Source organism: Artemia sp. Qi Xiang Cuo, chromosome 21 (genome assembly GCF_049724085.1).
Source record: "Artemia sp. Qi Xiang Cuo chromosome 21, ASM4972408v1, whole genome shotgun sequence".
Lineage (NCBI taxonomy): Eukaryota > Metazoa > Arthropoda > Branchiopoda > Anostraca > Artemiidae > Artemia > Artemia sp. Qi Xiang Cuo.
Window position 1 is genome coordinate 53,151,188 of NC_142814.1, and position 27,499 is coordinate 53,178,686.

The following is a 27,499-nucleotide window of genomic DNA, read 5'->3' on the forward strand; positions in this document are numbered from 1 at the left end:
AATTTCACATACCATGGAGTAGTTTTGTGTACAGAGTTGCCACAACAGTCAGTTCCTAAAGCTCTAAATTTGCCCAATTTGGCATGCAAAACAGCGATTTTTGATTCTGCAGTAAAAAAATTTTGCATGCAGCTTGCACCACAACACGTGCATGGTCTGGTTAAATGTACTTACATTAATAATAGGTCAACATTTTAATCTTTTATGCCTGGTTATTTCAAACTTAGCACCAATCTCTCAAAACAAACACAGCAAAAAGAAGGTCCCGGTTATATCAAACTTTGCGCCAATCTTTCAAAAAACTATGGCAAAAAGGCGGCCCATGCTTATTGTTAGTTCTTCTGTCTTTTCTCAAAATCACAACTCACATGAGGCAACAGTTAGATAACAATGTCATGTTCTAACAATTAAATTCGAAAGTTTGACCCTAAACTGGCAGAATGGAGTCACTCAGAAGCCAGCGCTAAGTTTGTTTTGTTCTTTTTGTACGACTGGGTTATGCTAGGTGAAAATCCAACAGAAAAATTCGAACACATGAAAAATTCTTGTTAATATCTAGTGTAAATTTGAAGTTCTAGGGGGGGGGCAGCTGCACCACCCCCTGTCCCCCTTTCCCTATGCCCTTGTGCTTTACCCAAAAAGTTTTGTAAATGGCTTCTAATTTTAATTTAGGTGCCTCTGTTAGCCTACATAAATTAATTTTATTGCTTTTTTGGTTTCATCTGAATTTTAAATTTAAGATTTCACATTGAATTACTTGACTGTATTTGCCATATTTTATTTTTGTTTCAATACATCATGTTATGGACTAGTCAATTCTTAAAAACCTTGAGAAATGTGACCAAGGGTTCTATTCTACTGTTGTACAGCAGTTACTACTTTAATTGGTAGAAGATAGCAAAATTAACTTGTTTTGTTTTTATTAATAAATTGATGGTGCACCAGCAATTATAAAATTGATGATTGACAGGAAGAAGGATTCATAGGTGGGCATAGTGACAATCCAAGCTATAAGAGACATCCAACAACAAAGGATTTAGTTATAATTATTCTCACAGACACCATTAAGTTTGCTACTAAATAATAGTTTATACAAGTAGTCTTTCTTCATAGAGAGGTGGAACTATGCACTGATCAACTAAAGGAATGGTAATTGAGAAAGATTTGAATGTAGGCTACTCTATACCCTTCTTATTTATTAAAGACAAATCAATTTTATGCTGAGCTTATACCAAACTACAGGTAAAAAAAAAGACAAACTAAGTATATTCACCTAAGAGCAACAGCTAGACGGGCTTTGGCTTATATAGGTGGTCTCATCACTGTATCTTGTTTTTGTACATCTTCTTTAATCAAAGATACAATTGAGTCCATTTGCTCTTTGTCAATTCTATACGTTTGAAAGAACAGCTCAGAGTCCATCTGTTCCATTTCTTTGGTGAGGGCTCCATAGAACCCATGGATGTCTCTCAACTATAAAATAACAATTAATGACACATTATAGCTACATACCTACATACAAAATGCATTTTACAAAATTTCAAAACAGGACATATTCCAAAACACATAGGCATTTCTTTGGTTATATATAACTTTCATTATTTTATGGAGACCAGCTTATTAGAACTAGCTTAAACTCTAGCCAAAATTGTTGGAAGTTTTACCAGAACCTCAAAGTAAATCTCTTTCAGAGAGCCTTTGTATTCTTACAACAAAGAAAATAGTTGTAATGGGATACGAGTCTAAACAAAATTTTCCAACATACTACTACTACTAAAAACTCAACACAGCAATAAGTCACCTAAGGCCAACACAAATATGCATGCTCCTGCTCCAATCCAATCTATTCAAAGCCACCCTTTTTATAACCTCCCAGGAAGTTCCTATTTCCTTAAAATCTTTCTTTATGATGTCCTCCCAGATGAGGACAACCTGCTTTCTGTTTAACCCTAGACAGTTGGCCAAAAAGAACAATCTTTGCCAATCTGGCATCCTTCATCTAAACAATGTGCCCTATCCATCTCAACCTTTCTGTTATTAAAGCCCTAGAAAGTGGGATTGAACCACATTTTTGTACAGCCTAGTGTTTGAAATACCTATTCTAGCATCCTAAAGTTGCAAAATCTATAAAAATTCATTCATTTTGCTGACACTTTCATGTAGGGTTCTTAAAACATCAGCAAAATCTAAGTCTAGGAGAGTTCTTCCTCCCCATTTGATTCTGTGGTCTCTCATTGCCTTTCCTGTGCTCCAAAAGACAAAGTCCATCAAAATGATCCATATAAAGGAGGATAGAACACAACCCTGCTTAACTCTTGATTTATAAAAAAAACAGCTGCTAACCTCATTTCCCACCTTAACTGCAGCAGTGTTATTCATGGACATAGCACTAATCACTTTAATGTATTTGTTTGGTATACCATACAAGGATAAGATATTTGCTAAAGCTTTTCTATCGACAGAATTAAAACACTTGCTCATAATCTATAAAACTGAGGACCAAAGCTGTTTGACAACTCAGGCACTTCTCAATTATTAACCTAAGAGTGGAAATTTGGTTTAAACATCCTCAACCTTTTCTAAAACTACACTGTTCTTCTCTTAAAACTTTGTATACAGGATCTCTACAGCATGTACCATAATATTAAATAATTTTTAATACCTACAGAAACTAAACTAATGCCTTGATAATTACCACCCTCACTCTTATCACCTTTCATATACAGTGGTTTTCCTAAAATCTTTAGGTACTTCCCCTTTTTCAAAAAACATATTCATTATGTTCAATAGCTTATTTCTAACCTCAGAGCCACCATATTTAAGAAACTCATTTACCACACTATCAGCACCTGGAGCCTTATTTTTTTTAGTCCTTTTAGTACTGTTGCTAATTTCTCCTCACTAAACAAATCTTCCATCACATCTAAGGTATCACAAACTTTTTAATTTTCCTCTATATTTTTTCCTGCAACTCTATCTTGGTTTAGCACATTCTCAAAATGTTTCCTTATTACTAATTGTGGCCCCATTACTGTCTTTAACTGGGACAGGTCCAGACTGACTGCTCCCTCTCAATTTATTGACATTTCAGTACAATATTTTACTATTATGCTGCCTAGCTGCATCTTCCAGATCCTTGGCAATTTTATCCATGGCCTCCACTTCACACCTTCTTAATTCATATTTTAATGCTTTTTCCACTTTCTTTACATTCTTTTTGCATTCATATGATCTATTACTCAGATAATTCTTGTACAAGCCCCTCTTCCTCTCTATTAAACATAAAGCTTTTTCACTAATATTCCTAACTGCACTTCTATCTTTGTTCCCTGACACACCATCAGCAACTTCACAAATTGTTTTTCCAAAATTATTCCAACCATCTTCCATATTGTCAAATTTTAAACTCACGTTTAGTATTCAACTGTTCCTGGAAAGTTTCTCCCCAATTCTCAACTGGAGCCTACCAATATCATAACTTCTTGAGAGGTAGTTACCCTTCCAAAATTTCAGCTTTAAGTTAACTCTAGAAACTGTGGACAAAAACAAGGGTGACCAAAGAACACCCTCCAGCAACAGTACAGCCAAGACCTGCAGAGCGCTGAGCTGTCATTGCAACCACAGTGGGAGGACGTCATGGTGGCTACTCTGTTCCAGGATGTCTGGCAAGGCTTCATTGGTGCCCTATGTGCCACACCTGGCCCTGGAGGAGCTAAGGTCTACAGTAAAGTTACTTCCGATCCAAATTTTGTTGTTACTTCCGATCCAAATTTTGTTCATATCACTAACTAATACCACATTAAATAAGATTAGCCAAGTTCTTTAGTTCGCACAGGCTAGGCTGAAACTTAGGCTAAAGTCTGTTTAGTCCTAATCTGAGCAATTCCTAAGATTGGCAGAGCCCATGGCAATACTAATTTCAGCACCATTCTCTGGACTCAAATATAAGAAAAAAAAGCCTTAACTTGATTTAATGACAAAAAAAAACAATACATATACTAATTCCTGTAGGTTATTGCCAAGATACCAGAAGGCAGACTTTACCAAAAGTTTTGTTATTGTTTCCTAACAGTTATTCACTTTAATTTGCCCCCCCTCCCCTAAAAGTTATTTGACAAATTTGCAACTGACAATGAAAGTGAATAAATCATTTCATGCCTTTTTATTTTGTTTACTAATTTTATAATTGCAACTGAGAGAAATTAAAGGTAAAATTCTACTTAAACTACTTTGGGCTATCTGGGAAAGAGGTTAGGTTAGGAAAATGAAACTTTCAGGCATGGGTCTACAGGCTAAAGTATGTCCCACAAAGGTATTTTGAAGTACCTACCTCCACTCCTCCCTGGAGAGGGTTCTGAATTTTGCCTACATGACAGGTACCTATTGAAATTTTAACAAAAAAACATTTCACCTTAATTTTCAGTTGTCAGTTTCTTTTTCTCTGCCTTTAGTTCTGAAAATCTAATTCCTGTTATTTCAGCAGCATTTTAAGCAATATTGATGTTTTTTTTAAGTTTAAGAAATGTATTTGCATATCTATAAAACCTTAAAAATTGGGATTGAGTAAAGTTGTGAAGGTGACATAATTTTGTTGTACTTTATTTAAGCAGAAGATCTATTTTGCAAGGTTTCACTTAAAAAAAGCAAACACGCACAGGTTTTTAAAAATCAGGACCTTCTAGTGGGAGACGGAATGGAGGTAGATACTTCAAAATACCTTCCTGGGACATACTTTAGCCTGCAGACCCGTCCCTGAAAGTTTCATTTTCCTAACCTAACCCCTTCCCAAGATTCAAAATTTTGACAAAACAACATTTTACCTTAATTTTCAGTTATCAGTTTCTTTTTCTCTGGCTTTAATTCTGAAAAAGCAATTCCTGTTATTTGGGTAGAATTTTAAGCCATATCAATGTTTCTTTTTCAAAATTTAGGAAATGTATTTACATATCTTTAAAACCTTATAAATTGGGTTTGAACAAAGTTTTGAAGATGAAAACAATTTTTTTGTACTTCATTTAAGCAGAAGATCTATTTTGCAAGGTTTCACTTTTATAACACACAGATTTTTAAAGATCATCAAAGGTCAGGATCCTCTAGAGGGAGAAGGAGTGGAGGTAGGTACTTCAATATACCTTCCTGAGACATTATTTAGTCTGTAGACCCATCCCTGAAAGTTTCATTTTCCTAACCTAACCCCTTTCCAAGACAACCAAAAGTAGCTAAATTAGAATTTTACCAAGAGTGACAATAGAAAACTGCATGGGACATATATAACTAGAGCTAGGCAGTATATTTACCCATTAGCAGGAAAGGTGTTGATAAAGTAAAGTCAAGTATTTTTAGGAATCATAGGAATCATCCCTGAAAGTTTCATTTTTCTAACCTAACCCCTTTCCAAGACAACCAAAAGTAGCTAAATTAGAATTTTACCAAGAGTGACAATAGAAAACTGCATGGGATATATATAACTAGAGCTAGGTAGTATATTTACCCATTAGCAGGAAAGGTGTTGATAAAGTAAAGTAAAGTATTTTTAGGAATCATTTAGCCTAGGCTGAGTAGTCTATGTATGTTATTTTCAGATTTTTAAAAAGTTGTTCCAAGAATATTATAGAAGGCTATTTATTTTGAATGGACAAAGCAGTTGATCAATATTATTTAGTGAATGAAGATGAGTTTCCTTCTAAATTGTCCCTGCATTAACGCATCAAAATATTGAAGATAGGTTATGTTTTGGCATCTTAATAGCCTAAATGTACATAAATAATACAATTCAGCCCTTACAGCATGTACTGGACGAACCCACCACCTCCTCTTTTTCCTAGCTCTTCTACTACGTTTGGCATTTTGTCTCCTTTCCTGTAATATAGCACATACAATTACCAAATCTTCCAGTTCTGAATCCGTATTCATTTTCCTACTTTTCAAATATTTTGCCATCAAGAATATTTTGGACACTTTTTAGCTCATGCATCTAAACACCTCTTTGCGTCTGAACCAGTTTTTTAAAAACCTTTAAAGAACCAAGGACACCTAAAATGAAAACTAATTCATTAAATTGGTCAAGTGCAAACTTACACAGCCATATACGTCTTAAATTAGTATGAAAAACCGATAATTCATTTTTTAAGGAGATAGATTGACCAACGATACTTTAAAGCCCAGCGCCCGCTAGTGCCCAAAGAACCCAAATTCATTAATACTTTAGCGCCCAGCGCCCAGAACCCACAGCTCCCAACTTGAAAAATAAATACTAGCATTAGCTTTAGCACAGCAAATTTATAGTCCATTTCTTCGTTAAATAGCGATTTAAAAAAGTATCATATCTAAAGTTAGCAAATCACAGATGTTGCGGGCATACACAAAAGAATTCTGCTACTCACAAAGATATATTCAATTTATGTCAGCAAGTGCATTGTGTCGGCAAGGTGCATATGGCAAAGAGAGATCATTATCAATTACAGGAGGGGAGATTTGACTTCTGTCGGCAAACGCATTTCACAATGAGGCAATTTGCGTGTTACAAATATTCAAGATACGTCATTCAGTACTGGGTTCTGACAAATTAAAATGCTTTTATTACATACATGTGGGCTTTGGCCTCACTTAGCCCCACTCGGACTTATTATGCAATATACAATGTTTTTGTTAAGTGAGAAACAGTTTCCCAAAAAATTAATATAAAATGTAATAGATGCCCCACTGTTAAAAGACTTCGTGTCTTTTTTATTCAAGAAAAACAGTTGTCCAGCATCCAAGAACCCAAACAAAGATAGATCATATCAAGTTACAAGAGGGGAGATTTGACTTCTGTCGGCAAACGCATTTCATAGAGACGTATCAAGTTACAGGAAAGATCAACTTTGGGTGTTACAAATGTACAAAATATTTCATTCAGTGTTGGGTCACATAGACATATTATTAAATAAACACCAGATCGCATGGGATTTTGCGAGTTTGCGAGTTCTTTGCGCTTTTTCTTCTTTGCCTCCAGTAAACGCGTTAATTTTGACGTTTGATTTCATTGAGATTTTGAGAATTGTTATTTCATGTTGCAAGAAAATACTTGGCGACAAGCTGAATTTGCCTTTACACTGGTATGTTATTTTTATAAGATGCTTCTTTCTGATATTATTTTAGATGGAGAGATTTTAAGGGGAATTTTCACCAGGTTAGAATTTTTTAGAGTATCTTTCCGTTGGGGGTGGGGGGGGGGGTTCCACGAGAGAAATTCTCTCGGGAAAATTTTCTCCGGAATCAACTTTATACTAGGAATGGGATATTTGCGGGAAAACTTTTCCACATAGAAGGGGATTTTCTGCGTGATTTAAAAACAAACAGATATTCTTTCATATGAAAGTGCGCTACAAAAAAAATTCATTTGAAATTGACCGCAAGAATTTTTCTTGATGGAGTTGGGGACTATTTTACATGAGAAGAACTTTCCATGGAGGGGGAGCCGGATTTCCCATCTTAATTTCGTAACAATCAGAAATCAAATAGAAAAACATTTTTTTCCATCTTTCCATCTTTTTTAAATCCAAGTAATAGATTGGATTTAAAAAAGAAACTCAGTTTCTTTTTTAAACTTTAAATTCAGTATATAAAAAATTTTCTCTGACAGGGAATCGAACCCGTTTCTCCCGCCTGACAGTCAGGAACAGCGACCATTGTACCACCGAGACACTAACGGACATATTATTTTAGCCTCCATTATCTATTTTTGACGCAAGCAAATCCCCACAAAACTTGATATTTGGTTTTTGGAAAATAGGGAAGGAAGGATCGGATTGAACTGAAATTTTGAGGATAAGCTCCCAGGCTCAAAGTCTAAAGCTCTTTTTTGATCCTGGGCGCTTGGACTCTGGAAGCTGAGGAGCTAAAGTATCGAAGCTTTGATCCTGGAAGCTAGATCCGGTTTCAGCAAAGGTTTATATTTACCTTATATTTACCTTATATTTACCTTTATATTTACCCAAGTTAAAAATAAAATTATACTGACAATAAATTGAATATTTGAATACTTATTTGGCTGAAAATATAAGTATGAATTATTTTTCACTTAATAAAAACACTGTATAGGGCATCATAAGCCCAAGCAAGGCCAACACCCGCATACACGTCATATAAGCATTTTTAATTTATCAGAACCCAAAAATGAATGACATATTTGAAATATTTCTGAACGCCCAGAAAGAACCCAAAGTTGATCTCTCCTATAACTTGATATGTCTCTGCGAAATGTGTTTGCCGACAGAAGCCATGTATCATATCTAAAGTTAGCAAATCACAGATGGTGCAGCTATACACAAAAGAATTCTACTAGTCACAAAGATATATACAATTTATGTCAGCATGTGCATTGTGTGGGCAAGGGACTTTTTGATCTAACAAAACTAATTGGCCAGCGCCCAAGAACCCAAACAAAGATAGATCATATCAAGTTACAGGAGGGGAGATTTGACTTCTGTCAGCATAAGCATTTCACAGAGACGTATCAAGTTACCGGAAAGATCAACTTTGGGTGTTACAAATATTCAAAATATTTCATTCAGTGTTGGGTCTCATAGACATATTATTAAATAAGCACCAGATCGCATGGGATTTTGCGAGTTTGCGAGTTCCTTGCGCTTTTTTTTCTTTGCCTCCAGTAAAAATCGCTATTTAAAGAAGAAAGAAGAATTTGCTGTACCAAAGGTAAAATAACTTAATATTTGGTTTTAAGAATTGATACTTGGGTTTGCTGTATGAGGGGGGTTGCTCCTGTGTCAATACCTCTTTCTTTACGCTAAATTTTGACTTTTCTAGAATATTTTAAAAGGGTTATTATTCCAATTAAACGGCCCTTGTGTTTTTTGAGTTGTTTTAAATAACTGAGACAAAAAGGCAAAATTCATCGCAAACCGTGTGTCTTTGAGGTGGACGCTACCCCCCCCCCACCTCATACATGTAATAATTTATGTTCGTTTTAAGTTTTGATGTTCCTCTTTACATTCCGCTGAAAAAAAAATGTTTTTTTATTCAATGTCTGATTGCTATAAAATAATGGCCGGAAATTCGGCCCCCCCCTTAGTAGAATTCCTTTTTATATACCTGCACTATCTGTGATTTGCTAACTATAGATATGATATTTGGCTTCTGTCGGCAAACACATTTCGTAGAGACATATTAAGTTACAGGAGAGATCAACTTTGGGTTCTTTCTGGGCGTTCAGAAATATTTCAAATATGTCATTCATTTTTGGGTTCTGATAAATTAAAAATGCTTGTATTACATACATGTGGGCGTTGGCCTTGCTTGGGCTTATGATGCCCTATACAGTGTTTTTATTAAGTGAAAAATAATTCATACTTATATTTTCGGCCAAATAAGTATTCAAATAATCAATTTTATGTCAGTATAATTTTATTTTTAACTTGGGCGCCAGATTCAAAGGTAAATATAAACCTTTGCTGAAACCGGATCTAGCTTCCAGGAACAAAACTTTGATACTTTAGCTCCTCAGCTTCCAGAGTCCAAGCGCCCAGGATCAAAAAAGAGCTTTAGACTTTGGGCCTGGGAGCTTATCCTCAAAATTTCAGCTCAACCTGATCCTTCCTTCCCTATTTTCCAAAAACCAAATATCAAGTTTTGTGGGGATTTGCTTGCGTCAAAAATAGATAATGAATGCTAAAATAATATGTCTGTAAGTGTCTCTGCGGTACAATGGTCACTATTCCTAACTGTAAGGTTGGATATCCGGCTTCGATTCCCTGTCAGAGAAAATGTTTTATATACTAAATTTAAAGTTTAAAAAAGAAACTCAGTTTCTTTTTTTAAATCGAATCTATTACTTGGATTTAAAAAAGATGGAAAGATGGAAAAAAAATGTTTTTTTATTTGATTTCTGATTGTTACAAAATAATGGCGGGAAATCCGGCTCCCCCTCAGTAGAATTATTTTGTATATACCCGCACCATCTGTGATTTGCTAACTTTAGATATGATATTCGGCTTCTGTCGGCAAACACACTTCGCAGAGACATATCAAGTTACAGGAGAGATCAACTTTGGGTTATTTCTGGGCGTTCAGAAATATTTCAAATATGTCATTCATTTTTGGGTTCTGATAAATTAAAAATGCTTGTATTACATGCATGCGGGCGTTGGCCTTGCTTAGGCTTATGATGTCCTATACATTGTTTTTATCAAGTGAAAAATAATTCATGCATATAACTTCGGCCAAATAATTATTCAAATAATAAATTTATTGTCAGTATAATTTTATTTTTAACTTGGGCGCCAGATTCAAAGGTAAATAAACACCAGATCGCATGGGATTTTGCGGGTTCGCGAGTTCCTTGCGCTTTTTCTTCTTTGACTCCAGTAAAAATCGCAATTTAAAGAAGAAAGAATTTGCTGTACCAAAGGTAAAATAACTTAATATTTGGTTTTATGAATTGATACTTGAGTGTGCTTGTATTTATCTTCCAAGTTGGGAGCTGTGGGCGCTATGAGTTCTTGGGCGCTAAAGTAAATGTTGCTTTGATCCTGGAAGCTAGATCCGGTTTCAACAAAGGCTTATATTTACCTTTGAATCCGACATCCAAGTTAAAAATAAAATTATACTGACAATAAATTGATTATTTGAATACTTATTTGGCCGAAAATATAAGTATGAATTATTGTGGTTAGGCTTGTTTTTTTTGTTTATAAAAGATGGTTCAATCAGTTTTTTGAGTCTAAAGCTCTTTTTTGATCCTGGGCGCTTGGACTCTGGAAGATGAGGAGCTAAAGTATCAAGCTTTGATCCTGGAAGTTAGATCCGGTTTCAGAACAGGTTTATATTTACCTTTGAACCCGGCGCCAAAGTTAAATATAAAATTATAATGACAATAAAAATAAATCGAAAAAACGAAAATAAATGTGGTCTGCTTCAAGGGGATGGCGCGGAGACCCCTCTTACTCCCATTTCGGAGGGGAGAGGGAGGGTAATTTTGGAGGGATAACCAAAATTTTGATGGTCAATTTTTGAGGGAAAATAAAAATGCTCAGAATTGAAAATACAGCGTGATCTGCCTCAAGGGGAAGGCTCAGCCGCCCCTCTTTCCCCCATTTCTGAGGGCAGGGGAGGGGGGGGTCAATTTTGGAGGGAAAACAAAAAATGCTCAGAATCAAAAATACAGCGTGAATTGCCTCAAGGGGAAGGCTCAGAGGCCCCTTTGTCCCCCATTTCTGAGGGCAGGGGAGGGGTAAATTTTGGAGGGAAAATAAAAAATGCTCAGAATCGAAAAATGCTCAGGCAAACTATTACAGTTATATTATCGAAGTTTTCGCCACTTCGCAGCTGAGATCTTTGTTTTCAAATCATTTGCTTGCTATTATTAAAGAGAAACGTTAAATGATCCATGCTTTTTTTCTTTTCTTTATTTGAGAAATTCGTAGGTGCAATGTCGATTTCTGTCGGCACAGTTTCGTCGCCCCCCCCCCTCTCTAAAGGAAAATTGCTAGCAATGCCCCTGGCCTTGGCTACAACTAGAAGTATTCGAGACAAGAGTATAATTTTATTTGGCAACCGAGCGTCAATCTCCCCCCCTGGAAATCCTGGATCTGCCACTGTTTCTAAGTTGTAAATATAATAGAAAATTCTTTTTTTTGTAGGGAATCTGCATAATTTTCCGCAATGACGTGGAAAAACTTTTTGAAGTTCCCCCCAGGACTTTCCTGAAATTACGCTCCTGGCCACAACCTTATTATTTAACTATTACCTGTTAACACTTTTTAAATTATTTTTTTTACTGATCTCTCAATGCAATGCTCATGCGAAAGAACCCCCCCCCTCCCCTATTGCTAAGCCGCATTGCATACTTTGTCGATGCGGATTACTCTTGCCCCAGATGTAGTATAGGTATTGAAGATGTGGCCCATATTCTCGCCGAGTGCCAGCAACTTTCCCTGTTAAGGGGAAAGTATTTTGAGGGTGGTAGCTTGGAGTTCCCGGGGATCCTGAAGACGACTGTAAAAAGGACAATCATGCAGTTATGTAAATATGTAAATGAAGCGTTGACAGCAATAAGTGAAACTTGATTATTATTTATTTAGTATTATTATTTTCTTTTAGTTATTTATTTATTTATTTCATTTTATTTTATTTGTTTAATTATTTTTTTTTTTTTTTTTTGGGGGGGGGGAGAAGTTAGATTTTATGTTATTTTTAATGTGGAGTTTAATTATGAATACTGTGTTGTATGGCCTATTTTCTGGCTTATAATAAATTTATTATTATTATTATTACATTCCGTAATGAAATTTATGGTGAGTCAAGAATGCAATATTTGTTCGTAGGCTTCTTCAGATCGTGAGCTTCTTTGAACAATTATTTCCGTGTGATATTCACAAGCACGTCGACTTGAATGCTTTACTAGTACCAAAGTGCAACCTCCCCCATAGCTTCTAAGTCCATTTCGTAACTGTCTTTATCGCATCAACCGGCATCTTTGAAAAAGACAATTCTCCTTGCAGACTCGATGATTCACCGTCATTGGAATTTCATTCATAAAGTTACATGAGGTTCGACCGCCACTTTCAACCGGCATGAATGAATGAATGATTTTATTCAGTGATTAAACCCGTACAGAGTATTTCACTATCTAATCTACAAAATATATCAAAAAATATCAAAAACTGAGAAACACAAGCAAAATACTAAACACCACACAGAAATAAGGAAAAGGAAAAACAATAAATTGACAAAAATTATTAGCACTTAATATTAATTAAATGAAGGAGAAAAAAAAAAAAAAAAAAAAAAAAAAAATCATACAATATCTAGTCTCTTTGTTCGGTTCAAGTATTCCAAAACGGCATACCGAGCCTTATTGATGAACCAGATAACATTAATATTAAAATTATTAGAGGAAGAAAAACCTTGTAATTTACATTGCATTTCAATTCTTTCATTTTCAAAAAATTTACACTCAAACAGATAATGATATAAAGTCTCCTCGTCACCACAATCACAATTGGAAAAATCGCTTTTATTAATTCTACATAAAAATGAATTTAATTTACAGTGACCAGTTACAATTTGTGTCAGTTTATAATTAGGAGTAATTTTTATGACTTGAAGAAGGTCAATATGGTCAGTAAAAACTGAAGGGTCCAGGGCTTAACAGCTTGGAAAAATAGCTCATACCATTTCATATATAGGTTTTTACGTAAGGTTTTCCGAATTTCATTTAAATTATTAGATGTAGAAAGGGAATTACCGAAAAGAGAATTTAGTTGCGAGTCCGTATAATGTGAATGATAATTTAAATTATAATTATTTAGGCTCTTGAGGGGTGGCCAGTAATCAGGCCTTCCTCTCTTTAGATATCTGGTGAGAGATATCTCTTTGGCTCTAAAATCAATAGGAAGGCATCCCGCTAAGGCCGTTATTGTCTCAGTTTTAACGCATAAAAAATCTTTGGAAGTCAAAACCATGAAAATTCTTTGGACGGACACTAACTTTTTTACAAGTTTTTTTTTATTCAGAGCTGACTGCCAGACGGGTATTGCATATAAAATGGTGGATTCAATAGCAGCTTTATATAAGTTTCTTAGGGCAAATGGTTTAAGACCCCAAGTGGTTCTGGCGGCACATAACAATTTTGTTGAATATTGTTTGGCGAGTTTTATTTTGCTTTCAACATGGTCATTCCATAGTAGTTTTATATCAAGAATTAAGCCCAAGTATCTGACTTTATCGCTAATTGGTATACTATGGCTTAAAAACCGAAGATTAATCGGTGGGATTTCTCTTTTCTTCGTAAAGATGATAGCTTCGCATTTATTAACATCGAAATTTAATTTATTTTCATCTGCCCAATTTTCTAATAGTGTAAATATCTTTTTTGCAGTATGATTTAGGAAATTGGCATCTTTAGAAGATATTGTTATAAAAACATCATCAGCATACGCATGTATTGTACAATCTGTCGGTAAATCTGAACGAAGCAAATCGTCCACATTAATAGACCATAAGAACGGAGAGAGTATGCTTCCTTGTGGGCATGATTTTTGAAGGGTACGAGTTATATTATCAGCTTTGTCACCATAAGAAACTGATCGGTCTGATAGATAACTTTTAATCAACATAACTAGAGGAGTAGGACAACCTAAATATAATAACTTTTTTATAATCCCGGGGTGCCATGCATTGTCGAAGGCACCTTTAATATCAAAGAGAAGACAAAGTGTAAATTTCTTTAACGTAATATTTTCTTCCGCTGTTGTGATGAGTTTATCTAGAGCATCTATTGTTGATTTACCATTAACACATCCAAACTTGTTGTTCGAAATCAAGTCCTTATAAATACTGAAATCATTCAACATACATTATAGGACTCCTTCTAAAATTTTGACTACAACTGGTATCAAGCTGATGGGTCGATAAGAAGACGGTAAGCCGTCATTGATTCTTCCTCGTTTAGGAATAACTATTATTTTAGCTTTTTTCCAATCCCTTGTAAAATACATTATATTCAAACATGCATTATATATTTTAAGTAAAGTGGGGGCCAAGACATTAGAATTTTTTTTAATAACTATATTGACTATACCATCTAGGCCAGGAGCTTTCAATGGTTTAAGAGAATTAATAGTATCTTGTAATGAATCAGTTGATATTGGTGACAGTTTATCTTGGTTATTATCAAATACATATTCAAGTTGACCTCGAATCTGGCGGTGATAAGAAGTTTCCGTTGAACAATCATCGGGTGTAAACCAATTGTCAAAGAATACCTCACCAGCTTCCTGGTATGATTCGGCGAACACACCATTATCTTTTGCAACATGGATTGAAGATAATATAGAGGGGGGGTAAGAGCATATTTAATGTATTTTCCTCCAGAGATCTAAGCTACCTTTATTTGAACACAAATTCTGCCAGTCTTTATGTTTTGAATTTTTAATTTCATTTGAATACAGTCTTTTTTCAATTTTCATGTAATGATAATTTTCATCAGCTGAGTGAATATCAAATTTTTTGAATGCTCTTCTATAATTACGCCTTTATTCAGTTAATTTTGGGGTCCACCATCTTGTATACTTATTGAGAATGATATTTTTTTTCTCAGGTATTGCAATATTAATTCCGATTTGTATTATATTTGTAAGGCTTTCAACACAATTGTCAATCTCTTGTTTATTTTCCAAAGGCATGGCAAAAATGTCGTCGATATTATCTAAAATATGTTTGCTAAATACATTCCAATTCGCTTTCTTGTAATTGAAACGTGGATCAGTCAAATTTATAAAAGAGGAGTCTTGAGTGGTACTTAACCATAACTTAAAAGAAATATAGCCGTGATCTGAAAGACTGGGGCAAGTTAATACTTTCCAATCATAAATATCACGGGATAAACGATTTCCGACGGCGGTTATATCCGGGCTCGTGGTATTAGATCTTGTATATGTTGCTACTGATGGATCATTTACAACAACTAATGGCAAACATGCGAAAAACAATTCCATCTCGGCCCCTCTCCCGTCAGTAATATTACTAGAAAGCCAAATAGGGCTTCTGGCATTAAAATCCCCACCTAAAATTAATGTAGACCTATTTCCTAATGTCTCAATCGGAGATAGACATAAGGAGGGATTTTTATATGAAGGAGGACAATAAGCTGATACAACTGTAAGGGTCTTCTTATTAATATAAATGGAAACTACAACACATTCATTTGTTGAAACATCATAATGTAAATCTGCTTTCAGCGTAATTTTAACAAATATTGCTGCGCTATAAAAATTTTTCGAAGGATCAAATTTAGAAAAACACCGGTAATTTAGTGGTACCGAGGAGACTTTTAAATTTTTATTCACGTATGACTCTTGAACTGAAATAACATCTGGTTTAATTATCTCAATATTTTTATACAATTCTAATAAAGCTACAGACGAGTGTTGTAAGTTAATCTGAAGAAATGATAAATTATTTACTTGTGTTGCGCTCTGCATTTAAATTGTGTAGTCCATATTTTTTTTTAATTGATCAGTTATTTCTCGAGCGATTGGACAGTTTTTATAGTCGTACGACGGATGTGGTTCACATTTGACCTGTCCTTTATACCATGAGCGACAGCACAGACGGCTAGTGAAAGATTTAGTGCAGTCATTGTAATTATGGTCGCCCATGCACCAAGAGCACGTTAAATCACCCCTGCACTCAGATTTCTTATGTCCAAAAAGGCAACAATTGGTGCATCGTATAAGGTTGATATAGTCATCGCAGTGTAGGCGTAAAAATCCAAAATTGAGGCCTGCTCTTTTTAAAATTTCTGCTCTGATCTTTGGGCTCATTTCTAATATTACGTTGCAACTTTTTCCTTTTTCCACAATGGTTTCTAAGGTTTCTCCAGTAGTAACAAGATTTATAAGATCTGAATTACTTTGTCCTATAAACTCTTTGCACTCTAATTTACTTTTAAATGAAAGAGTACCCCTCACAAGCATTCTTGGCAGGCGTTTTTTACCTTCCTTCGGAGTATATTTTGGTGCTGCAGAATTTTCATTGAAAACAGAGCATTGCTCAAATCTTGTTTTGAAGTAAGTTCAACAATAATTTTACCTTCTCGGCCTTGTATGATTTTTTTTAGCTGAGAATTTGCTGATATCTCTTCTGATTATTTTGCTAATATCTTGCACAATTTTTGCTGGGGGGTCCCTCCTTTTCTTTATATGATCAATACCCTCATTACTACTTGGCTCAAGAATGATACTAAAGGTTTCAGGACCTTTCACAACGCTAGAGTATGGTCTACAATTTACAGAGGAAGGTGGAGCCACTGTCTTTATTTTCCAATTTTTGCTGTAATTTAATTATATTTTGGAGATTAACATTCTCGTTGCGCAGGAGATTTGCGTTTTCTTCTAATAGCTGATGATATATGAACTGAACTCGCTCACAAATTTCAAATGCAAAGTCCCTATCTCCTGGAACTTTTTTAACCTTGCTGAGAATTCCTTTTAGGGCACTAATTAGCGTAGCAATACTTGTTTTATTTTCTACACCTAACTGCACAAGGGTCTCATCAATAGCTGGACTATCTGATAAATTTTCCATCATTAAAAACACTAGTAAAATCCTTTCATGGCTATGAATATCCGTAATACGAGACCCGAACACAATTTACATCCTTTTCACTAGATGTTTACAGAACGGGTATCTGAACTAGACTCTTTCAACCGGCATCTTTGAAAAAGAGAATTCTCCTTGCAGACTCGATGATTCACCGTCATTGGATTTACTTATTCGGATTGTTAATTTCATTTACGTTTATTAATTGATTATAATGTAGTAACATTTGTTTTAGTGAAATTTATTAGATATGAATTTATTAGATTTATTTTAATTATTTGTCAAATTATTATTAAATTATCTATTTATTCAATAATTTTTTTTTATTTATGTTTATAAGTTTTTAGAATTTATTTCATAAAATTTATTGATTTATTTATTTTTATTGGCTTGCGAAGGTTATTACATCTCTTTCCATGCAGATTGAACCAAAATGCTAATATTTTCATTTTAAAAACCGCGTAGGTCATGTAGGAATAAATTCCGCGAATACACCATTTTCTAAGCTTTACTACTTCCAACATCAAGCCCCGTCCTTCTGCTGCCTTGAATTTGCTTTCCCATTTGCTATCCCTATTTTTCAGATGTATTGAAAAAAATAACAAGAATTGAGTAACTCGATTGTGAACTTGTTATACGAAAAATTTCGGGTGAGTTATTTGACAAGTTTTCAGTCTTTAACAATAATTATAGGGCGAGACAAGCTTAAAATATCTGTTAGTTGTCCAATTAAAGAGTCTATTTCAGCTATTTTTGCTTGGTAATATATAGCTATATTAATATTCTTTAGGATAATCTGATAGAAAAAACTGTTATGAGTAGTAGTAGTGTAATTATAAGAAACATTATATTGCTTCTTGTTCCCCTTATTGCTTCTAAGGACATTTTTCAACAACTATTTTCAACAACTATTTTCAAATGACTTTCACAAGCTTTCTACTAATTTTGCGTGAGATACTGCACAAGATTTTTATCTTTTCTTATGAACTGTTGGCAGGTGCATCACGTATAAGGGGAGGGGAAAGCCCCCCCCCTATTTTTGGTGGCTCGACAAAAAAATTGAGTCGGTAAAACCTCGGCGCGACGCGCTGCGGTTTACTGACTCGATTTTTGAAATAAATAAATGAGATGTATAAGATTAATGAAAGAAGGTGAAAACACTGACGTGACATCCACTAAAATCTAGATCCTCCCTAAGTCTCTATCTACGAAAACTTTGGTGTCAGTCGGTAAATGAGACGATTTTACCGACTCAATTTTTAAATTTGATTGAAAGGGGCCACTATCTCGATCTCATTCGGTAATTGCAGCGGCAATATTGACCGGAAACAATGGATTATTTTCATTTAGAGGTTAGAATGCGTTCTAGCTTCTTTCTCCAATCTTCAAGCTCAGAGCTTGTAGATTATGTCTTAGCAGTTTAGACAACCAGTGACTTTGAGTCACTTTCATACAATTTACCATTTTTACTTATTTTACGCAGCAATTTTGATGAAAGTTATGAAACTTGTGCCCTTAAAGATGCTTTGAAGGACAATTTTGTGTCATTCAATGAGATGGCCAATATGGAGCAGTATTGAAAGGCCCAACTTTTGCTTTGCAACATAGTAATGCTAAGCTTATTTGATCAATAGCAAAGAGTGTATCAAAAGCCATCATAGCAAACGCAACTAAATTTTCTCTATAAGCGCACTGTAAAAAAAACCGCGTCGATCCAGCAATTAATTCTGTATCACGGAAGAAAACTGTTCAGTTTTAGCATTATTCTTTGGTTGATAAACTAATACTAAGTGTACTTCCAGCTTTATAGAAAATAACAGAGCCTTTCTGTTGAATAACTGCTTTTGATTGTGATTCCTGTGTTGCTTGACAATTTTTGTATATGGGTCCAAAGATTAAAAAAGAACGATTAAAACTGTTGAAAATCCGTTATTTTTGGTTTAAACACAAGTAAAAAGTGTATCCCTAACGAATTTCGTCTGACATCTAGCGGGGTGTATAAAGATAACGTCGTTAACCTTTGGGGAAAAAGAATAGATCCGGTGAACGTGGATAGCTTGTGCAAATTAATCTTGATGTAATCTCTTTTAATCTGTTTGAATACTGTGTAAATCCTTTTCCTGAACATTGGAGTGTGTTTATTACAGTGTAAACATTCTGACGAGCTTAAATTCTATAGTGTGTTTTGTCTTTGTAGTTTTAAATACTAGTCCTATTTTGTGTTTTCGATACCTTGAAATGTGGAAATGCTTTTTCTTTGTTTTCTTTGCCAGGAAGCCCCTTTTAGCGTCAGTGTGCCCTGAATATGTGAAGTCGAAATCTATGTGGTCATATTTTTAGTGGTGGTTATCAGGGCCTCATCCAGGGGCGATACCAGGTTTTTAACCCAACCCCCATCAAAAAACTTCTTCGACTCACCAATTCAAAGTATCTTAAAAGTGCCTTAATCTAGCTGAAGTCAGTTAGGTAATCTTGCTAAAGTCCGTTGGGCTAATTTCAAAAAAGGATATTTTTTTGTACTCTCTCGCCATCCCGTATTTTTTTTTAAACTCCTGGAAAATAAACCCTGGATACGACCCTGATGACCGTGTTTGTGTTTAGAAGATAAATAGGAAAACGAGCGAGGGCTATTACATATCCGAATCGTGTTTTTTTTTCTTTTTTATTCGTATAATTTAAGGTTCAATATAAGTGCAATATTTGCATAGAATAAATAAATATAGTGCAATAGAATAAATGCTCATATTCGGAGTTTTTACAAACATCTTTTAGTACAAGTGATTAGTGATTAAATCACAAATTTCTTAAACTCCGTTAAAGATAAAACCCCAGTTACTCGCCAAAGAGGGGTTTATCAAATACCATGCGATTTTGGCAATTACTACATTGGCAGAACTCATCAGAATCTAGAAAAACGGATACACCAGCATAAAGAAGACACAGACAAAGCGTTAATTGCTAATAGTTCTAATGACGCCTTTGATTCTGCTTTAGCTAGCCATATATTTAGTAATCCTAGCCACGCAATACTTTTTGAAAAATCTTTTCTCATTAGTATTGATTTGGGGATAAAACAGGTGGTCCGGGAATCAATCGAAATTAGGCTAAAAAAAATAAAAATATTTCCTTAAATAGGGACTTAGGAGAATATTCACATATTTCTTTATACTCAAATTTAATTAAAAATGATCTAACAAAATATTTTATTAGACCAATTGACAATAGTACTGAACCCGTTACAAAAAGGCATTTAAGACTAGCAGCTTAAAAAGCAAGATTAGCTTTGAAAACTTGCAGTTAATAATTTCATTTTATTTCGTTTGAATGCATTCATCCTCTCTCATTATTTTATTTATCAGTCCTGGTTGAACTTCGTTGAAGTAAGGATACTGGGACTGTTTTAAAAGTTTTAAAAGCATTTTTACTTTTAAACTTCGTATTTTAATGTAAGTTGTTTATATATATATTTTTTCTTTGATGTTGTGCGGAAGACGGCCCTTGGACATAGGGCCGAAATATTCACCGATTTAAATTGCACTGTCTTGGGAAAAAAATTCCCTATTGTTTTTAAGTTGTGTTTGTTCGATATGGAAAGGCAGTGTGGTCTTCGTCAATATTTGAAGTTAAGATTTGTTAAATCTGGGCCACTATTTCGCTTGATCGTTTTTTTTGCATGATAATTGGTAAAACTTTTACAGATACACTGAAAGAGGCGAGTTAATCGTTGTTAGTTGGGCCAATTTATCACTTTACTTTTATTAGTGGGTTACTTATTTAATTAAAAAACTTTACTCACAATTTCACTTGTTTGAATAACCAATCGAGTTATTCAATGAAAGTTATTCAATGAGTTATTCAATACTTCTTTGTTACTGAAAGTGTTCTGAAATATAATGGGAGGGTATTACAAGTTGAAGTAACATTAAATTAATACACTAAATTCTTTTATACATTTAATTTCTTAGGTTTCTTATTTACTCTACCCGATTTGGTTGTAATCTTCTTTGTTGTTTGGGGCTTATCCTTTTTTGGTTTGGCTAAAGATATTATGTCAATTCTTTTATATTGTTTCGTCATGAACTTTTGACCTTTTAGTTTTGCCTCTTTTCCGTGCGATGCCGCGGAAGTTGGTTTTAATTTTTCTGCATCCCTAAAACTTCTCCCGGTCCGACTCGCTTTTAGACTCTGAAGAACTCTACGATTCAGGGTCAGGATTTGTAAGGGGGACTCTTGGGATTTAAGTGTGGAATCGACCTTTCCTTCAAAAATTTCCTCGCCTCTTGATGTCGTAGGCTTATCAATTAACTCCTTATAATGGACTCCTACTTCTGGCAAGTTAAACGACTCTTGTGAACTTGGAGATGAATCGAACGTTTTTGTGGGGTTACGCCATTGCTTAAAAGCAAAGTCTTCAGGGGGATGTGGCATCTGTTGTATCATAGTCTCCTTCCAAGATGTACAATTGTTTGGTTTGGCATTGAATACGGTTATATTATGATAGTGCAATTTGTGAGTATCCTTAGGTGTTTCGGAATTGACCGTAGATGTCCTTTGCCTAGTCTTGATCAGGTAATTTATTATATCCATTTCTTCACGCAAAGTCTTTCCTTGTGGTTTGCTGCTGTATTCCAATCTTTGGTCACCAGGGGTATCAATAGCTTTATTTAGCTCATCATAGAGTGATATGGGTCACATTAAGGGCGTTGCTGGTGACATCATATCATTTGGAAATCGTTTGGGGGGATGAGGAGTTAAAATTCTATTGGGAAAAATTTGAGATTTTAGGGAAATTGTATAATCTATTTTTTCTGAACTCTGTAGAGGATGAATCACTTTTCTATGTTTTGGGACAGTTGGAATTATTTTTTTTGGGGTAACCATATTTGTCATTGTTAAGAATTCATTAAAATCCTCTTCTTCGCTATCGTTTTCAAAGTATCCTTGTTTGAACTTGAAGGATTTTAATTCGCCTAACCTCCATCTTCGTGGTTTATTTTCGTCGCCTGAGGAATCAGAGGTCGTGGTTGGTGAAGCCTATGCTTCCAGAAATTTTGCCCTTTTTATGCGACTGATAAGAGTTTTATAGGTTTTTCCTGTATATAGGTTAGAGATCTTAACCGTTATTTTATTATTATATTTCTTTATAATCCTCTAAGGGCCGGAGTACCGATCCGAGAGTTTCTTGCCCTCTGTTTTCATTTCATTTTTCAAGTAAACCAAATCTCCTACCTTGAAATTCAAATCTCGCTTAATGTTTGGTATGTTTTTAACATCCTGTTTTATTTTGGATTTCCCTATTTCTTTCTTAAAAATTTTATAGGTTTTTCTCATTCTATTAATAAATTCTTGCTTGTAATCCTCGGAATCATTATAGTATTGTCTTGACTCGATAATTTCATCATGGGAACTCGGAAATCACGGCCAAAAAGTATATAGAAAGGGTTGTCTTTAACTACGGGTGAGAATGCCGGGTTGATCTCGTTAGTTAAGTAAGGTAAGGTCTCATGCCAATCTCTTCTATTATCTTTTGTATAAATTCTTAGAATGTTCGAAACTAATTTTTGTCTATTTTCATTTTTCCCGTTGGCTTGAGGGTGGTATGGGGTTGTTACCAATTTGTTAATGTGGAGGAAGCTCATTGAATCTTTAGTCTCTTTTGAGACAAAATTACTCCCGTTATCACTTAGCACTGTATTTGCTATTCTGAAATTTAGGAATAATTTAGCGAGTGCTTGTAAGTTATCATTGAGTTCTCTATCGTATTTTTCCTTAGAGTAAACCAAACTTGTTCTATCAACTTGTTTTATATGACGATATGCTAGGTTTTTTTTTATTCCACCATTTTATTAATTAATAACGGACGAAAAAACTATGTTAAGTCAACATGAATTACTGCTTTAATGTAAACAACTTCTTCCATGACTTCTTTTTCTTCTTCTTCTATGTCATCGTTGGATTCAGTCACACAAAACACTGTTTAATGTAAATTACATCATCATCTTCTATAAGCTCTTCACTCTTTTCTTCTTCTTCTTCCACAGCCGTCATTAACAAGGTTTCGTTGTCAGATCCCGTCAACCCTAATTTAGCCCAAATGTCCTGCCCGTCAGTCCAATTTTGTTCCTATAATAGAATACTATATTTTCACTGTGTTTCGAATGACCTTCTTAGTTTTTAGGGGTTTAGGGTTTAGGGGGGGGTACATTGTTTTGCTTTTATGAATTTGATAAACATTAAACCTGAGAGAGAGAGGTAAAACCTTACGTATATGCAGTCTCATTTGTTAATATCTATATTTCCCGTGCAATCTCTAGTATGTTGTTTTTCTGTTCTTCTACGGTTTTAACATATCAATGAGAAAACATTTTTTATATAATTCCATAGGTGAGATTCCGTTTTATATATCTGGCGAATTACATTTATGAAACAGAGAATTTTAATTTAACCGTGATGGTTTTTTTTAAGATTTTAGGTGGGGGGGGGGGGTTACATTGTTTTGGTTTTATGAATTTTAGAAACATTAAACCTGATCGAGAGAAAGAGATAAAACCTTACGTATATACAGTTTCATTTGTTAATATTTATGTTTCCCATGAAATCTCTAGTATGTTATTTATCTGTTCTTCTATGATTTTAACATATCAACGAGAAAACATTTTTTATATCATTCCATAGCTGAGATTCCGTTTTATCTATCTGGCGAATTACATTTATTAAACAGAGAATTTTAATTTAACCCTGATAGTTTTTCTTAAGATTTTAGGGGGGGCTACATTTTTTTTTATCTTTTAAATTTCATAGAGACAAAATAGGCACACAAGAGAAAGAAAGAGAGAGAGAGATAGAGAGAGAGAGAGAAAAAAAAGAGAACTAACTATTGAAACTTCATCAATTGGAGTTTCTTCCATTGTGTTCATTGTGCTTCTAATATATTTTCTAAATCTTCCTCTAAATATATATACGCTTTTTTTGTTTAATTGCAGCCCATTGACACTTCTGTATACAGTTACAGAAATTATGTCAAAACAAATGGCATATTATTTGTCAGGATGCGACATATTATTTATCTACGTGTGAAGATGTCTAATTAAGTTGTTCTCTTCATTACAAATCAATCATAATTTTATCGAGAGTTACTGTGTAATTTACCATTTTATATTCCAAATGCGTGAAAAACCGGAAATTATTAAAGCGACTCATACACGCTTGTGCTTATGACTCTTCAAATTAATACTTGATGATGCGCTAATACAAAGTTTTTGATATGCCTTTTTCAAAGATCGTTTACACAAGTAAACACGATACAATTGTAATACCCATAGAATTCGTGGTATACACTTCGCATATTGTTTCCCCGCTTTCTCTTTGGATTCTGTCAATAATACAAGATATATAAAAAGATCTTAATACCTTGTCGTAAAACGTTGATACATTCATATGCAGATGCGTATATTCATACGTACACTCAAATTTGTTCTTTATGTAGGGCGATCAGGGGATTTTTCTTAAATGGGAGACAGTAGGGTTGACAATCCAAAACAAATACATTTGGCAGATGAGATTGTTCTCCGTGCCAACTTTATGTAGATTAAAAAAACGAACAAAAATTATTGCGCATATGAGCGATGCAACCCCCCCCCAACATATGGAGAAAACAACTTCCAAAGTATGGGGGTTGTCAAAAGACACAAAATTTCCTAACCTTCTAACTGAACTGAAAAAGGGCTATCTCAAAATTTTGATTAGATATGTTTTGGGAATTGATGGACATGGGGAGGGGTTTTTTACCCTCCAATCGGTTTTGGCAACTTAAAAGCCCTTTCAATTTCCAGTCAAATTAATCTTTTTTTCGAAGTTTTTATGAGAACAAATGACCATTTAAAAATTTGTATAAGTTTTATTTCGCAGATGAGATTGTTCTCCATGCCAACTTTATGTAGATTAGAAAAAAAACGAAAAGAAATTATTACCGATATGAGTGGGGCACCCCCCAACATATAGAGAAAACAACTTCCGAAGTATGGGGGGAGGGGGGTTATCAAAAGACACAAAATTACACCTTCTAACTGAACTGAAAAAAGGGCTATCTCAAAATTTTGATTAGAGATGTTTTGGGAATTGATGGACGTGGGGAGGAGTTTTTTACTCTCCAATTGCTTTCGGCAACTTAAAAGCCCTTTAACTTTTCAGTCAAATGAATCTTTTTTCGAAGTTTGTATGACCCCAAATGACCATTTAAAAATTTCTATAAGCTGCGTTATCGGAAAAAAAATTGGTTTGGGGGAGGGGGAGGGATTTACAACCTCCAATCACTCTGAATCTTTAGAAAACACTAGAAATTCCTATTACCAATCCAAAGACTTCCCTACGGAATTTATACGATCACACTTTCTACAATTGTGAAGAATATCAATAGTGAGTACCTATTACACCCGGCGAGTACAACCTCCCTCATGTTTTTGTGAAAGTTCTAGAAATTAATACATGCATTATCACACTCAATATAACAGGGTCCATATTTTTGGACAATGTACATTCATCAGAAAAAAAGAGCAATAATGAAGAGTTTAATTTTGAAGTTATTTTAGAGGAAGGTGGCATACAGTCTCCTGATCATTTGAATATGTCAATATTATATGATATTGGCTATGGTAGACAGTATTCAAAATGCTCGAGAATTCCATGCTTCCTCCTTGATAACCATGGACCCATCATATAAAACATTGACCAGCCCTTCTGTTGGAAACGTAAGAAAAATTAAAATTATCTTCCTCCCTCTTGTATGCGTGTGTGCGTGTGTGAGTGTTTGTGTATGTGTTTAGTGCGTGAATGTGTATGCTATTAACAAAATTCGTATTTTATTATCCACTTGTTGCATAAATAATGCTATAAGCAAAATCTTTAATTTATTATGCATTGGTTTGATAAATAATAATATGAATACAAATCCAATTAAGAAAAAAATGCATTTGTTTGATAAATAATATGAATACACATCTAATTATGAAAAAAAAGTAATATGAATACAAATCCAATTCAGAAAAGAAAATAAAGTAAGGAGTGTGTTATAATTGTGATAAAACTTTCCTCAAAGAACACTAATAGACACTATACATTCACTCCAGTCCAAGTGTGGTTAAGTTCATTGGCAGCAGCTGAGTGATGTACCTACCGCACTTAATGAGTAATGCTACTTATCTCTGAATGCTGCCATGTCTATAGAATAAAGTTAAAAATTTAAACTTGTTAAATCGAGAGAAATGTTATGTAGACCAGAGAAGGCTGTACTCACCTGTATTATTGCGTATCGTAGAAAATTAGATGTTCGTATTCTTACTATTCTGAGGCAATCAAGCCTGGTGAGTACAGCTTACCAAGTTTCCGGATCCATATTTTGGATTCCAGGTACAACGCGATGCAGCCACGATGGTGGCTATTCGACAGGAGAGTACCTAACCCCTGCTTATACAAAGTACAGTTTTTTTCACACGAACGAGGGAATCAAATTGCAGTTAAAAGTACAGTTTCTTTCGCTTGAGGGATCGAATAAAAATGCAATCAAGGTACAGTTTCTTTCGCTCGAGCAATCGAACAAAAATGCAGTCAAGGTACAGTTTTTTTTCATTTGCGCTACGAAATATTTGTGCTAATGTACAAGTACAGAATAAAACTCTTTGTGACGTCAGCGGAAGTGGGTACAGTTTTTTTTTCTATCTCGGCAAAAAATTTTTATTTCGGCAATTTGTGCACGCTAAAAAAGTGTCAAATGAATCGATTTTTTTTTACAGTGCGAAAACTGAAGATTATAGATTAAAAATGAGCAACCTAAGTTAAACCTGAATTCTTTCACTTATTGTGTACTTAGATTTTAATTATAGTTTAGACTTTGTATTTTCATCCAGCTAGTTAATTTAAATCTTATTTTTACTTTAGCTAGGGACATGATTCAAAGGGTACGAATTTATAAAACCTAGTTTTGGTTTAGCTTTCGGCTCGCTTGGGATTCATGGTCCCGGGTCTACCCAATCCCCCCCCCCCCGAGTCTCTTTGTCCGTTTTTAAAATCTATTCACTTAGAATCACGCGTCCGCTTATATTTCTCGTGACGAAAATGTCGGCCCGTCACGGAAAACAAGAAAGTTTACTTTTTTCGAATTTGGAATTGAATTTGCGACGGTAATGATTTTCTAATAAGATGTATATAGAGCATTTAATGGTTAATCGAATGTTAGGTTTATCTCTTTGCTTTCTTGTTATTAACCTACAGTATATAATAACGATAGTGAAGTATATAATAACCTCTGGCGCTAGAATCTGTCAATGAAGACTGGGCTTTATCTAAAGGCGTTGGCAAGTTCAATCCCTATTTGTTTGTCTATTTTTCTAAAATATTGTGA